This window comes from Triticum dicoccoides, chromosome 1A, assembly GCF_002162155.2.
Source record: "Triticum dicoccoides isolate Atlit2015 ecotype Zavitan chromosome 1A, WEW_v2.0, whole genome shotgun sequence".
NCBI lineage: Eukaryota > Viridiplantae > Streptophyta > Magnoliopsida > Poales > Poaceae > Triticum > Triticum dicoccoides.
In genome coordinates this window covers 354658064-354672278 of record NC_041380.1, presented here as the reverse complement: position 1 = coordinate 354672278, position 14215 = coordinate 354658064, and the positions used below count along the sequence as shown (strand labels likewise).

Here is a 14215-nt window from a genome sequence, read left to right as displayed (position 1 = left end):
GCTCTTGCTCGGACCGCTCAAGCCCCTGCTTCAGGGTACCCACCTCCGTAGTCAGTGCGGCGGTGGCTAGCAGCGAAGCCTGCATACACATATTGACTCTTTATTGTTAGACTCCTGCGAAATTTAATAGATCCTCTATTCGGCTTTTCTTTCCGAACGCCAAACAGAGCATCAGGGGCTACTGTCTATGCGGTAATATTTTTACATATTTTTACTTACCTCGAAGCCTGTTAGGAGGCTAGCGCAAGCTTCACTCAGCCCGCTCTTGGCGGACTGAACCTTCTAGATCACCGTACTCATAATAGTACGGTGCTCCTCGTCGATGGAGGCGCCTTCAAGCACCTCCAGTAGATTGTCCGGCGCCTCCGGTTGGACGGAGGCTGCCGGCTCAGAAGGCTTGCTCCTCTTGGAAGGAGTTCACCTGCCGCGGGCCGGAATTGTTGAAGATTCCGGGACGGTGTCCGGCTTAAAGCCGGACTTGGAGCCCTGGGGGGTCTTGTCCCCTTCACTCCTGGGGTCCGGGAGGTCGCCTTGCGGCTCCTCCAGGACCACCTCCTCCTGCCCCTGAGCTCGTTGCGACGCCACTTCGGCGTCATCCGCAATGCGGGGGGAGACAGCGGGCGGAACGGAGTTCACGTCCGATGAATCCAGGGAGCCGCTCGATGACTCGTTGAGTTCGGCCCGGGGCGGGCTGCATGATTATATTCGACATTAGGGAAAGCTGTGCAACAAAAGGAATATCATGAGTTACTCTGGTATCTGAACACTTACGATTTTGCCGGACACCTGGCCCTGTCCGGCCACTCCTCTTCGCCCTCGTCGGCGTCGGGGGAGTAGTCCGGCGGAGGGGTTTTCCTCTTCTTGGACCCTTCGCCCCCCCCCCCCACTGGGGCGGCCTTCCTTTTCTTTCCTCCCCCGCTGGAGGGGGAGAGGTTTCTTCTTCCTCCTCCTCATTTTCACGGGAAGAGGGCATCTCGGACTCGTCGGATGACGAGTCCGACAGCACCACATTACGGGTACTCTTCCGAGTCCCCGTGGTCTTCTTCTTCTTGGCCTTCTTTTCCGGCACCACATAAGGCGCCGGAGCCAGCAGCTTCACTAGTAGAGCTGGGGCTGGGTCTTCGGGCATCGGATCCGAACAGTTAATTGGTTCGGCTATCACCCACCAAGCCTGTCAAAGGTAAGGGAGTTTAGATCCTGCATAGTGTCAATCTATGAAAAAAGCTTAACATCCTGTAAAAGGTGTAGATGGCATACCTTGCTAGCGTGACGCTGCAAGCTGTATCCGCGGTCCTTGGAAGCGGATGCGGGTGCCTCGGCACCCTTGAATAGCATCTTCCAGGCGTCCTTGTACGTTGTGTCGAAGAGCCTGCTGAGGATTTGATGCTGCATCGGGTCGAACTCCCACATATTGAAATCCCGTTGTTGGCACGGGAGGATCCGGCGGACGAGCATAACCTGGATTATATTAATTAGCCGGACTGGCTTGTTCACCAGGGACTGGATGCATGTTTGCAATCCAGCCACCTCTTTCTCGTCACCCCATGACAGGCCCGTCTCTTTCCAGGACACAAGCCGTGTGGGGGGTCCGGATCGGAACTCGGGGGCCGCGGTCCATTCCGGATCGCGTGGCTCGGTGATATAAAACCACCCGGATTGCCATCCCTTTAGGGTCTCCACGAAAGAGCCCTCGAACCATAGGGCGTTGGCCATCTTGCCCGCCATGGTGCCTCCGCACTCTGCCTGGCTGCCGCTCACCACCTTGGGCTTGACGTTGAAAGTCTTGAGCCAGAGGCCGAAATGGGGGCGGACGCGGAGAAAAGCCTCGCACACGACGATAAACGCCGAGATGTTGAGGATGAAGTTCGGAGCCAGATCGTGGAAATCCAGGCCATAGTAGAACATGAGCCCCCGGACAAATGGGTGGAGTGGAAAACCCAGTCCGCGGAGGAAGTGGAGAAGAAATACCACCCTCTCATGGGGCCTTGGGGTGGGGATGAGCTGCCCCTCCTCGGGATGCCGGTATGCGATGTCCTTGGACAGATACCCGGCCTTCCTTAGCTTCTTGATTTTGCCCTCCGTAACGGAGGAGACCATCTATTTGCCTCCCGCTCTGGACATTGCTGGAGAAGGTTGAGGTGGGAAGTGCGGGCTTGGGCGCTGGAGCTCGGGTGCGCAAGAGATGGGTAGGCAAGGGAGGAAGAAGGCGTAGGTAAAAAGGGTGGATCATTATCCCCTTATATAGGCGGATGCGGTTATGCGTCCCCAACTGCCTAATAAAACTCGCTTGCCTCCCGAGCACCGTGATAAATGGCGCGGTTGGGTTACCCACGTCTGTATTAATGAGAATCCCGTATTAAGGGTACATGATCTCTGCTTTGACAGGACGTGCCAAGGAAACCGCCTCGCAAAACATGTTGAGGTGGAAAAGTAAAAATGATTCGAGTAAAGGACTTGGCTGAAGTGTGATGGCGCACTGCAGAACACGTCAGCATATTTGATTTGTGTTAATATTATTCTCTCTTTGGCAATATGGGGAAACTTATTTTTCAGAGTCGGACACTACTCTTGGTGATTACAATCTTCTATGAAGGACTTGGAGGAGGAACCCGCCTTGCAATGCCGAAGACAATTTGCGCGCCGGACTCGTCGTCATTGAAGCCTGGTTCAGGGGCTACTAAGGGAGTCCTGGATTAGGGGGTGTTCGGGTTGCCGGACTATACCTTCAGCCGGACTCCTGGACTATGAAGATACAAGATTGAAGACTTCGTCCCGTGTCTGGATGGGACTTTCCTTGGCGTGGAAGGCAAGCTTGGCGATGCGATATTCAAGATCTCCTACCACTGTAACCGACTCTGTGTAACCCTAACCCTATCCGGTGTCTATATAAACCGGAGGGTTGTAGTCCGTAGGACAGAATCAACTCCATACACAACAATCATATCATAGGCTAGCTTCTAGGGTTTAGACTCCTTGATCTCGTGGTAGATCTACTCTTGTACTACCCATATCATCAATATAAATCAAGCAGGAGTAGGGTATTACCTCCATCGAGAGGGCCCAAACCTGGGTAAAACAGAGTGTCCCTTGTCTCCTGTTACCATCCGGCCTAGACGCACAGTTCGGGACCCCCTACCCGAGATCCGCCGGTTTTGACACCGACAGCTACTGTCGGCTTTCTGGGAACGGGGGTCCCCAGCCTTGCCTGCCTGCGGCCCACGGCGTGGCACTGCAAGCGGGCCCGTACAGCCCATCTTCACCAACAAGCGATCAAGACCCTCGTGAGGGGCCAAGCCTCGCGAGGCGGACGACACAAGACCTCCACAGGAGCGGCCTCACCAGGCTGGCTCGCGAGGGGTGGAGAGACCAAGGCAGGACAAACCTCACGAGGTTCCAGTGACGTGAGCCATGACGACCAAGGCCAGGCGGGCGCTAAGCGGACGCCAGTGCGCACAGTGTCCTTGTTTCGTCTTTGGTGCTAAGGAACCAAGTGCAGGCGCGGATTACCAAGGCATCAAGCAAAGGTTTCCATATTAGTGAAACGAGACCAAGACCAGCAGGACGGCAAGACGGAGGTCACCATGGATCCCAAGGCGGCGTCACCACCAGAGCCTTTTGCAAGCGAAGACTGCTTTCGTCAGGACAAGCTGTAATAGATGTCCCCTTTCAAATTGGTCGTTGTTGGATCCCTTCCCGCTCAATATTTGGGGAAAGGACCCAGGCCTCTATAAATAGGATTAGCCACCACAGTAGGAGGGGGTCTCTCTGGGGGAAACTCATTCAATTCATCCTCACACCCACCAAGCACAAGAACACCTCGCCTCAGGAGGCTGTTCTTCCCCTTGTAATGTTCATCCTTAGCCCAAGAGGCAATCCACCACACCACACTGGAGTAGAGTATTACACCACAACGGTGGCCCGAACCAGTATAAATCTTGTGTCCTTTGTGTTGCGAGTTCGTCGAGTTAGCCCTTGAGATCTTAGCGAAGCTAGGACGTGGATCGGTAGGGGGAGATCTTCGCGCACACCCTAGTGTTCGAACCTTGAGGGTTTTGCCGGAACCTGAGATCCGACAGACCATTCTTGGAGAAGCTTCGTTCGATTTGCGGGGTGACCGCTAGGAGCTGGGCGTGGGCGGCCTCGACATGGTTGTGGGCGGCCATCAGGGCTAAGGCCGCCACTGCGGAACGGACAGCTATTGTGCCGCTCTCGCCAGTTGCTATCCCTGAGGCAGATGTTGTTGCAGCCACCTGAGAAGTAACAGCGGCCGTTTGGGTTGCTTTGGCCACCCGGTCGGAGATTGCGGCCGTGCTCATGCACCTTGTTAGCATGCGCATGGCGGATGCAGCCGCGCTCTCGCCGGAGTGGGCCACCGAAGTTGCCCTCACAGCGGGGGTCCACGTGCCCATCTTTCACGGGCGATGATTGAACCATGAAATGATATTTGGGGAGCGAGCTAGTGTGCTTGAGACGCCGGCTATGGACTGTAGTCGATGCACCTTCTTGTGTAAGCCAGAGGCGTACTATACACCGACAGTGCTCCAGGATATTTTATGTTGCATCTCACATGGTTGGTGATAATAAACTGTGTGCAGTCTACTTGATTTTTCATCTTGATTTGAATTACATAATGGGGTCACGGCGGCAATGGATGGTGTTTGAATTGCTAGACCTTTTATCTGGAGTGGACATGCCACTATATGTGTGTTGTAAAAGAATTGGAATTATTCAGGGCTCGTTTGAACATTTTATACATTAAATTGGTTTTCTAGCCATTTCAGGTGCACAATTCAAAATTAAACTACATGCACATGCTTCGGTGCACCAACATGGGTTGTAAAATCATATATGTGTCCATGGGTTTATGCTTATGTCCCATGCAAGAAATGAGGATGAAATTCGAACACCACGGCACCGTGGCTCTTCGACAAACATCGACGTACTTGCTTTTGTAATTCTAGTAAATCCAAAATTCATCCGAAATTCATGAAACTTGGCATGCTATCATGGAGCAGCATCAACATGTCGTGGTAAAATTTTGCCCCATTTGGGGCAGGTTTGGGTACAAGCTTCTCATAAACCAGAGCTTCTCACAACAAGTGTGATGGTTTCCGTAGGGAACGTTTCACCTTTCTCGGCAAAATGATATCCGTTGCCTCTTCTCGATTTCAATTTTTTTCCTAGTGTCAACATAGAACAACAGGAGTGTTGTGTCAATTTTTGGGATTTTCGGGGTTCGCTTGGACATTTTTATACATTAACTGAGTTTTCTATGCATTCATGTGCATAATTCAAATCTGAACTACATGCACATGCTCTAATGCATATAAATTAGTTGAAAATTCAAATATGTGTCATTGGTTGTCTTCTTAGGTCCGATGCAAGAAATGAGAATGACTGTCAAACACCCTGCCACCGTCGCTCGGTCGCAAACATTGAGATACCTGGTTTTAAAATTCTAGTAAATCCAAAACTCGTCTGAAATTCATGAAACTTGGCATGCTATCATGGAGCGGCATCAACATGTCGTGGTAAAAATTTGTCCCATTTGGGGCAGGTTTGGGTATATGCTTCTCACAAACCAAAGCTTCTCACAACAAGCATGATTGTTTCGGTAGGGAACGTCCCACCTTTGGGGACGAAACGACATCCATTTCCACTTATTGCTTTCAAAAAATTCTCTCGTGTCAACATAGAACAACAGGAGTGTTGTGTCAATTTTTGTGATTTTTCGGGGTTTGTTTGGACATTTTATGCATTAACTGAGTTTTCAATGCATTTATGTGCATAATTCAAATTTGAACTACATGCACATGCTCCAATGCATATAAATTGGTTGAAAAATCAAATATGTGTCCTTGGGTGCATGCTTAGGTCCCATACAAGAAATGGTAATGAATTTCAAACACCAGGGTACCATTAATTGCCGAAAAAACAATGAGATACCTGGTTTTTAAATTCTAGTAAATCCAAAACTTGTCTGAAATTCATGAAACTTGGCATGCTATCATGGAGCGGCATCAACATGCCGTGGTAAAAAATTTGTCCCATTTGGGGCAGATTTTGGTATATGCTTCTCTCAAACCAGAGCTTCTCACAACAATCATGATGGTTTCAGTAGGGAACGTCCCACCTTTGGGGATGAAATGATATCCATTGCCTCTTATTGCTTCCAAAAAAATTCTCGTGTCAACATAGAACAAGAGGAGTGTTGTGTCAATTTTTGTGATTTTTCGGGGATCGTTTGGTCATTTTTATGCATTAATTAAGTTTTCAATGCATTTATGTGCACAATTCAAATTTGAACTACATGCACATGCTCCAATGCATATAAATTGGTTGAAAAATCAAATCTGTGTCCTTGGGTGCATGCTTAGGTCCCATGCAAGAAATGGGAATGAATTTCAAACACCAGGGCACTATTAATTGCCGACAAAACATTGAGATGCCCAGTTTTTAAATTCTAGTAAATGCAAAACTCGTCTGAAATTCATGAAACTTGGCATGCTATCATGGAGCGGCATCAACATGTTGTGGTAAAAATTTTGTCCCGTTTGGGGCAGGTTTGAGTATATGCTTCTCACAAACCAGAGCTTCTCACAACAAGCATGACGGTTTTGGTAGGGAATGTCTCACCTTTGGGGACAAAACGATATCCATTGCCTCTTATTGCTTTCAAAAAAATTCTCGTGTAAACATAGAACAGCCGGAGTGTTGTGTCAATTTTTGTGATTTTTGGGGTTCGTTTGGACATTTTTATGCATTAACTGAGTTTTCAATGCATTTATGTGCATAATTCAAATTTGAACTACATGCACATGCTCTAGTGCATATAAATTTGTTGAAAAATCAAATATGTTTCCTTGGGTGCATTCTTAGTTCCCATGCAAGAAATGATAATAAATTTCAATCACCAGGGCACCGTTGATTGCCGGCACAACGTTGAGATACTTTATTTTTAAATTCTAGTAAATCCAGAACTCGTCTGAAATTCATGAAACTTGGCATTCTATCATGGAATGGCACCCGACATGCTGTGGTAAATTTTTTGTCCCATTTGGGGCAGGTTTGGGTATATGCTTCTCACAACAAGCATGATGGTTTCGGTAGGGAACATCCCACCTTTGGGGACAAAACGATATCCATTGCCTCTTATTGCCTTCAAAAATTTCTCGTGTCAACATAGAACAACATGAGTGTTGTGTCAATTTTTGTGATTTTTCGGGGTTCGTTTGGACATTTTTATGCATTAACTAAGTTTTGAATGCATTTATGTGCATAATTCAAATTCGAACTACATGCACATGCTCCAATGCATATAAATTGGTTAACAAATCAAATATGTGTCCTTGGGGGCATGCTTAGGTCCCATGCAAGAAATGGAAATGAATTTCAAACACCAGGGCACCGTTGATTGCCGGCAAAATGTTGAGATACTTTATTTTTAAATTCTAGTAAATCCAAAACTCATCTGAAATTCATGAAACTTGGCATTCTATCATGGAATGGCACCCGACATACTGTGGTATTTTTCATGTCCATTTTGAGAGAAGGCACACTCGAATAATGACAACAAAGAAAGGCATTTTAAAAAAATAGCTGCCACTTTAATATCTCAAATGTTTGTATAATTCAAACCGTGTGCGTTCTATTAACCATTCACGTGACGCCACGTGTCTTGGTTTTTAATGGCTGTAGGAGGTGCCGTGCGGACAACTGCTTGACCTTGACTGAATGGGGGGCATGCGAACGCTGTTCGGTGCGTAGGATGACCAAGAGGCGTGCAAGTTGTCCTGGAATGCGCAGGTTCACCGGGAAGCGTGCGAGCTGTACGATGTGCAGGCTCACCGGGAAGTGAGCCCTTTGACTTCCATGGCTACGCTCCTTCCTCTTTGTGTGCGCGCCCCCCTCAGCGGCATGGGACGCCACCATCGAACACTACCTCTCAGCGCTGCCAGCTGCCGTCCTCCCGTGCCCCGCCCGTCGACCCCAGGACGACATGATGCAAAGTGAGAGCAGGATTTGTGCATCTCTTCAACACAAATGGTTCTTTTGGATGACCCGTGTGCAACCACTTGCAAACAATTTGGTGCGATTTGCATCTGTCATATTGCGTATGTTGTCATTTGTCAAACTGGAAAGATTGACATTTATTGAACTAGTAACATTGCCATTTTTCAACCTTGTAACACTGCGGTTTTTCAAAATATGAAGCTAAAAATCACTAGCAGTATCTAATTTTTGCAACTAAAATTTAGCAATTAAGCATAGATTTCATTCATAAATTAAGCACACGTTCTTAATTTATACAAACAGTTCAACTCGACAGCTGAACCGACCAAACGTTTTCCCAATTATTGCCAACCATGTACTGAAATAGCTAGTTCAACTATATATACTAGCTAATTTTAAGTGCGTTTTATAGTTCCACCACATCTATAGTCAGATGAACTAAACAAAATAGCCCCTAAATACTACTACTGCGGAGGGCATTTCTACTACTTTCGGCTGCCTCTCCTCTGTCGAGCGCGCTCAGTAAGAGGCGGAGGAGGAGGAGCCTACCGACGAGCTGGGCAACCGCAATACGGTGCTTGCCGCTGTTGCAGCTTCAACGACGCTCACCTCGAACGCCCTCTGCCGCTCCAGACGACCCCTCTCGAAGCGATGGTTCTCCTCGTAGATCTCCTGATTCCTCGCCTCTAAGGCAGTGTGTGTCGCGGCCACGGTGACGGTAAGGCTCTTTGCGTGCTCGACGAGGCGCTCCTCCCCCTCCCGCAGGAACTCGGTGTAGCGCGCAAGGTCGCTGACGCACGTGCGAGCATCTACCTCCGCCTCCTGCCTTCGGGCGGCAGTGGCAGAGTGGGTGATGACCCCGGCGGTCGATGGTGAGCTGGCGGCCACGGCAGCCGATGATGGGGTGGCGGCCATGACCACCACCTCCCGCCTTTGGGCCGCGGTGGCGGAGTGGGTGATGGCCACGGTGGCCGGCAGTGGGGTGGCGTCCACGACGGCCACCTCCCACCTTTGGGCCGCGGTGGTGGAGCGGGCGATGGCCTTGGCTTTCGACGATGGTGTGGCAGCAACGGTGGCCGGCAACAGCTGCCGACGGGCACCGGCGGCGGAGTGTGTGGTGGGTATTTCGCGCACACCCAACAAGGACCACTACAAGAAACGTGTTAATCCATGACGGATTCAGACTGTCACATACGTGCGCAAATCTGTCATGCTAGGCCATCCTTGACGGATTCAAAATCCGTCATGTATATCGCGTCATAATTTGACCACCATACACTCCATGACAGATTACCAAAACCATCATGGATCCATGACAATACTTGGCCATCACAGATTACTATCAAATAATGGCGTTAATCATGCATTCCATGTCATCAGTTGACATGGCGGCCTACATGGATCTGACATGGCGGCCCACGTAGTAGTCAACCCAATTCAAATTTTGGCCCACTAAATTTCAACTCTATCAAAGACCATTGGTCCATGTTGAATCAGCCCCGTAAGAAATTTGGCGCATTAAACTTTAGGGCAGTTCAAGGCCCATTGATTTAGGTCCAAGAAATTAGTCCATCACTCATTTCTGTTTGGTCAGCGAAATTTTGAGTCAATATTTTTTTTACTAATAATATGTACTACTTTCATGAAATGAAAAGAAAATTACATAAATATAACAGAAAAATGGCATTTTAATAAAAAAGAAAAAACATGCTGCAATTATCTACATACTTTTACAAACAATACCACAAAAAGAAAAAACTAATCCAAAAAAACTAAAAATTACAAATAGTCCCAGAGCTATACTACTCTGGAGCCAGCACAGCCCCCTTTACGCGTCGCCCGGCGCTCGCCCGACGTTCATCCCCATGCTTTTTCTGGCTGCAGATATGCCTGTACCCGCTAATATCATGAGAGGGAGATGCCATATCCGCCATACTATTGACTCCACCCATGCTCGTGTCCAGTTGAGGTCTCCACGCCGTTGAACCGCGGTTGCCTGCGCATCGACAAACACTAAGACGCCTCAAATAGTCAGAAGCCAAAGGGATGGCAGAATCTGAAGCAATGGGGAGGAGATAATCTGAATTGACAATGCCTTACAAACTGCCGAGCTCGACGGCGAGGACGGGAAAGGAGACGAATGCGGATCTCGGGCAAACGAACTGGCAGCAGTGGTCCAGCACGAGGCAGCCCCCGGCGGCAGACCGGCGCAGCCTCGGGTCGCCGCGGCGCAACTTGACCAGGCGCCCTCACCGGCTTAGTACGGCACCACCGGTATACTGGCACCACCACCACGGCACGTCGCAGTGCTTGCCGTTGGGTGGTTGCATCCACCACGACATAGCACCCCGGCGATGGGTCGGGCGAGCTCCCCGACGACGGGTGGGCGTAGTCTGCCCACTGGCCGAGCGCCGTAATCCCGGTGGTTGTGGGGGCGGCCTGACCTCGCGGCGGTGGTACTTGCGTCGCTAGGATTACCAGCACCTACGATGAACGAACCGGGAAGAGGAGCTGGGAAAGATGAGTTGGGGCGGCGCAGATTGGGGAACGAGGAAGAACAAATCGGGAGAGTTGGGGCGGCGCAGATTGGGGAACGAGGAAGAACAAATCGGGAGAGTTGGTGGCGGCGCGACTCGCTGCGTAGGACCAATGTTAGCGCCGTTGGATTTCGGAGGATCGGACGGTGCGCGTGGGTTGATCCGTGGGAGGGTTGAAACATCCAATCAGAACGCACGAATTGCCTCGCGTAGGATCCTCACGCACGAATTGCCGCCTGTGAACCCTAGTGGGCTTTTTTGGAGTTTAGCCCTACCGAGTGAGGCAGGCCTACAATTTGACCTATTCTTCTTATTTTTATGTTTAGCGAATTAATTAACCGTTGTGAACTGCTCAAAAAAACATGTTGTGAAGTAACTTGCAAAAAACAATATGAGTTAGATAAACTTGCAAAAATATTTACGAGTTCAAAAAAACTGGCAGAAACATTTAACTTATATACCACAATAAATTTTTACCCATGATATATTGCGTGTATTGCGCAAAAAAACTGGCAGAAACATTTATCTATGTGTTACAATGTTGGTTCTCATGGTGTTCTTTCTGGTTTTTCCTGTTCATATTTTCCAAATATGTGTCAAGTTTTATTTAAATACACATTAATTTTTTTCAAATACAAGTTTAACATTTTTTAAATACATGTTAAACATTTTTGAATTACACATACATCTTTTTTAATACACATTAGACTTTTTTTTCAGATACATGTTCAAAAACATTTTAACATCTGTTGAAAATTTTCATAATAAGTAGTAACATATTTTTAACATGTTAGACATTTTTCATAGATGTCTGGTTTTTAGAAATGTGCACAAACATTTTTAAAGTGCCATGAATTGTGTTCCCATGTATTACGCAAAAAAAATTTACATTGTATAAACATCTTCGAAAAATGTAAAATGCTTAGACGTGCATTTAATGGCTCAAACAAAGCAAATGCAAGTGAAAAAATGCCAAATTTTAACATGCCAAGTTCAAAGATTTTAAAAAAGTGAATTGTGTGTGTAAGGCGGCAGTTTCTGTTGGAAACCCTGAGACTTCGGGGGAGAATGTCCGGTTTGCTCACGAGGTGCATATTTTCCGTAACACTCTCAATTTTTTACCACACACTACATGTGTCCAATTAAGACACCATTCCGAGTTGCATCCCATTTGGAGCTAGTTTGCACGTTATATCGTACCGAAGAGGGTTCTGAACTTTTTAGTGGGCGAAAAATCATTTAATGACTCAAAAATAGCAAACGATGAAGCAATTATCACTTCACCTTCAAATCCAACATGTTCCTAAGTAGTTGTGTATAATCTACATGAAACAGACTATGTTATGTTGTTCATATCGAAGTTGGGCATTTTTTAATTCGTTTTCTATCATTTAGATATTAAATCAAATCAAATCATTAGAATACACATAGAACATTTTCCTGATTTATTTATTATTATTCATATTTTTCAGAGAAATCATGAATTAGTTATTTGAATGGAGGATTAATTCAAAACTTTATTTAACTAAAGGGCAAGACCACAAGTACGGAGAATTATTTTGTATCTTCGTTTTATTTTTAGAATAGATAATTATTAAGAAATCAACAAAGTTGTATTTTGAAAATTGTTCAATACGTATTAAAAATGATTGTGTAAAAAAATTCTATAAATGGGTTAAAACATGTTAAACATATTTGTAGAAATGTAAGAATAATTTTACACAATAATTATTTTTAATACATATTGAACATTTTATGAAATAGACGTTGTAATTTTTTTGAATGCGTGACGGGTATTTTTCAAATACACGTTTACAATTTCTTAATACAAGTGAGAATTTTCCAAAAATATGTTGCTTTCGAGAAAAATGCACTAACACTTTTTTAAGTTTATGGCAAGTAATATGTTGAGTTGTTCTGTTTTTTTCAAACGTGAGAATTTCTTAATATTTTTTTAAATTTTCTTTGAGTCACCCTTTTTTTCCTCTTTGTTATTTCATCCGATATCCCTAATAAATAGTAGTGTATCTGGATATTGCACAGATAACTGTTCTTGGTGACATCAATGCAGTTTGGCCTATTTAAATAAAATATCAGGAGTTTTTGTGAAAATTATTTAAGTACAAGGAATTTTTTGTAAAACAATCAGCACACTCCTCTAACAGGAATTGACATGTGGGTTGACGCCATGTTGGCACAACACGTGGGCTGTGCATATGCCCAAATACGGACCGAGGCACCATATTTGAACGTTCGAACAAATTACGGCACTAGTTTCGTGTATTTTACAAGTTTAGACACCAAAGTAATCACATCGAACAAGTTGAGACACTCGTGGTGTATTTAACTCTAAATAAAACATAAAAGAAAAGAGATAGATAGAGATAGAGAGAGACAGAGAGAGAGAGAAAAGAAGAAGGTACTCACCTAGCCCATCAGTTCAGGCCCAGGCCGACCTGCTTCGGAGTCGTCCTCAACCTCTACCCGTAGGCAGAGGTGAAGTCACAGGGAAGGCCGCCGCCTCCCTCCCCCGCCCCCCTCCTTCTGCTCTCTGTATCGTGGTCCCGAGGACGTCCGCCGCCTCCCTGAAGATCGAATCGAGCTCTGGTGCCCTGAACATCGTCTTCCGCGACCACGGTGACCAGCCGCCATCGCCGATTCACTGAAGCCCGAGCTTCCTTGACCTATTTAACCACACCATCGTCTTCTTGGTGATCTTCCACACGTGATTCCTCTGCCCCGATCGTCATTTGTGTCCTCTAGCTTCGGCTTCCCCCATGGTCGTAGCTCTGCCGCCTTCCATGTCTCCATTGTTGCTAGAGTTGGCGGCCGTCAAAACCGAGCACAAATTCGAGTTCCTAGAGCTCCAAGGTTTCCTCTGAGTCGATTAGCTAGCCTCCCCATGTCGTGTAGCGTTGTCCTCATCCGGGCCGCGAGAGTGCTGCCGCAAAGCTCGTCAGCGGCGGTGTTCCCGGCAACCCCTAGTGCCCCCACTAGGTTTCCTAGGCTCGCGCGAGGGACGACTTCTTCCTGGTAGCCTCAGTCATTGCTGTCGTGGCCTCCCGATGCATCTCCGCCGTGAAGTAAGGTCGTTGGCGACCGAACTCCGGTGGGCTGACGTGGCCTAATTAATGATTTAATTAGGTCGGGCAAACTTCTGTAGAAAAAAACATAGCACGAGTTGCGCCAAACAAACACGGGCACACACGACACATCAGCACAAAACATCCATGACGGTCCGGATTGCCTATAGAAAAAGGAAAGGCGGTCGAGCTGATTGACACGTGACGGTTTTCATGACGGTCTCACTATGATTGTCATAAGGGGGCTGATTTTTTGTAGCACTTTCTCATCTTGTTAATACATGACGGTTTCCGTGACAAATCAGAAGAATCTGTCATCGATGGTGACAGTTCTAGGAACGTCATCAGAAATCTGTCATGAATTAACAGATTTCTTGTAGTGGACACCACGCGCACTACACTATGACGGGAACTGCGCCGCCGCCGCGGTGTAGCCTCCCAGCTGGAGCTATCCTCTGTTGACGGCGGAGTGGCTGAGCGACGCGACGGACCGGTGCCATTGGCGATTATGGGAGAAGCAGACGAGATAAGCTACAGGGAGGGAGGGGAAATGTGATGCAGGACTCGCCAGCCGTGAGGGTT

The 14215-nt window shown here is 47.2% G+C and overlaps 1 long non-coding RNA gene across 1 annotated transcript; it reads right to left on the bottom strand.

Moving 5' to 3' along the window:
* Nucleotides 1-9683: 9683 nt before the first annotated feature.
* Nucleotides 9684-10619, bottom strand: LOC119272662. Its single transcript, XR_005134773.1, has 2 exons — nucleotides 10114-10619; nucleotides 9684-10009 (listed from the first exon to the last, which is right to left on the bottom strand). It is a non-coding gene; the product is annotated as an uncharacterized LOC119272662 (long non-coding RNA).
* Between the last annotated feature and the right edge of the window lie 3596 nt (nucleotides 10620-14215).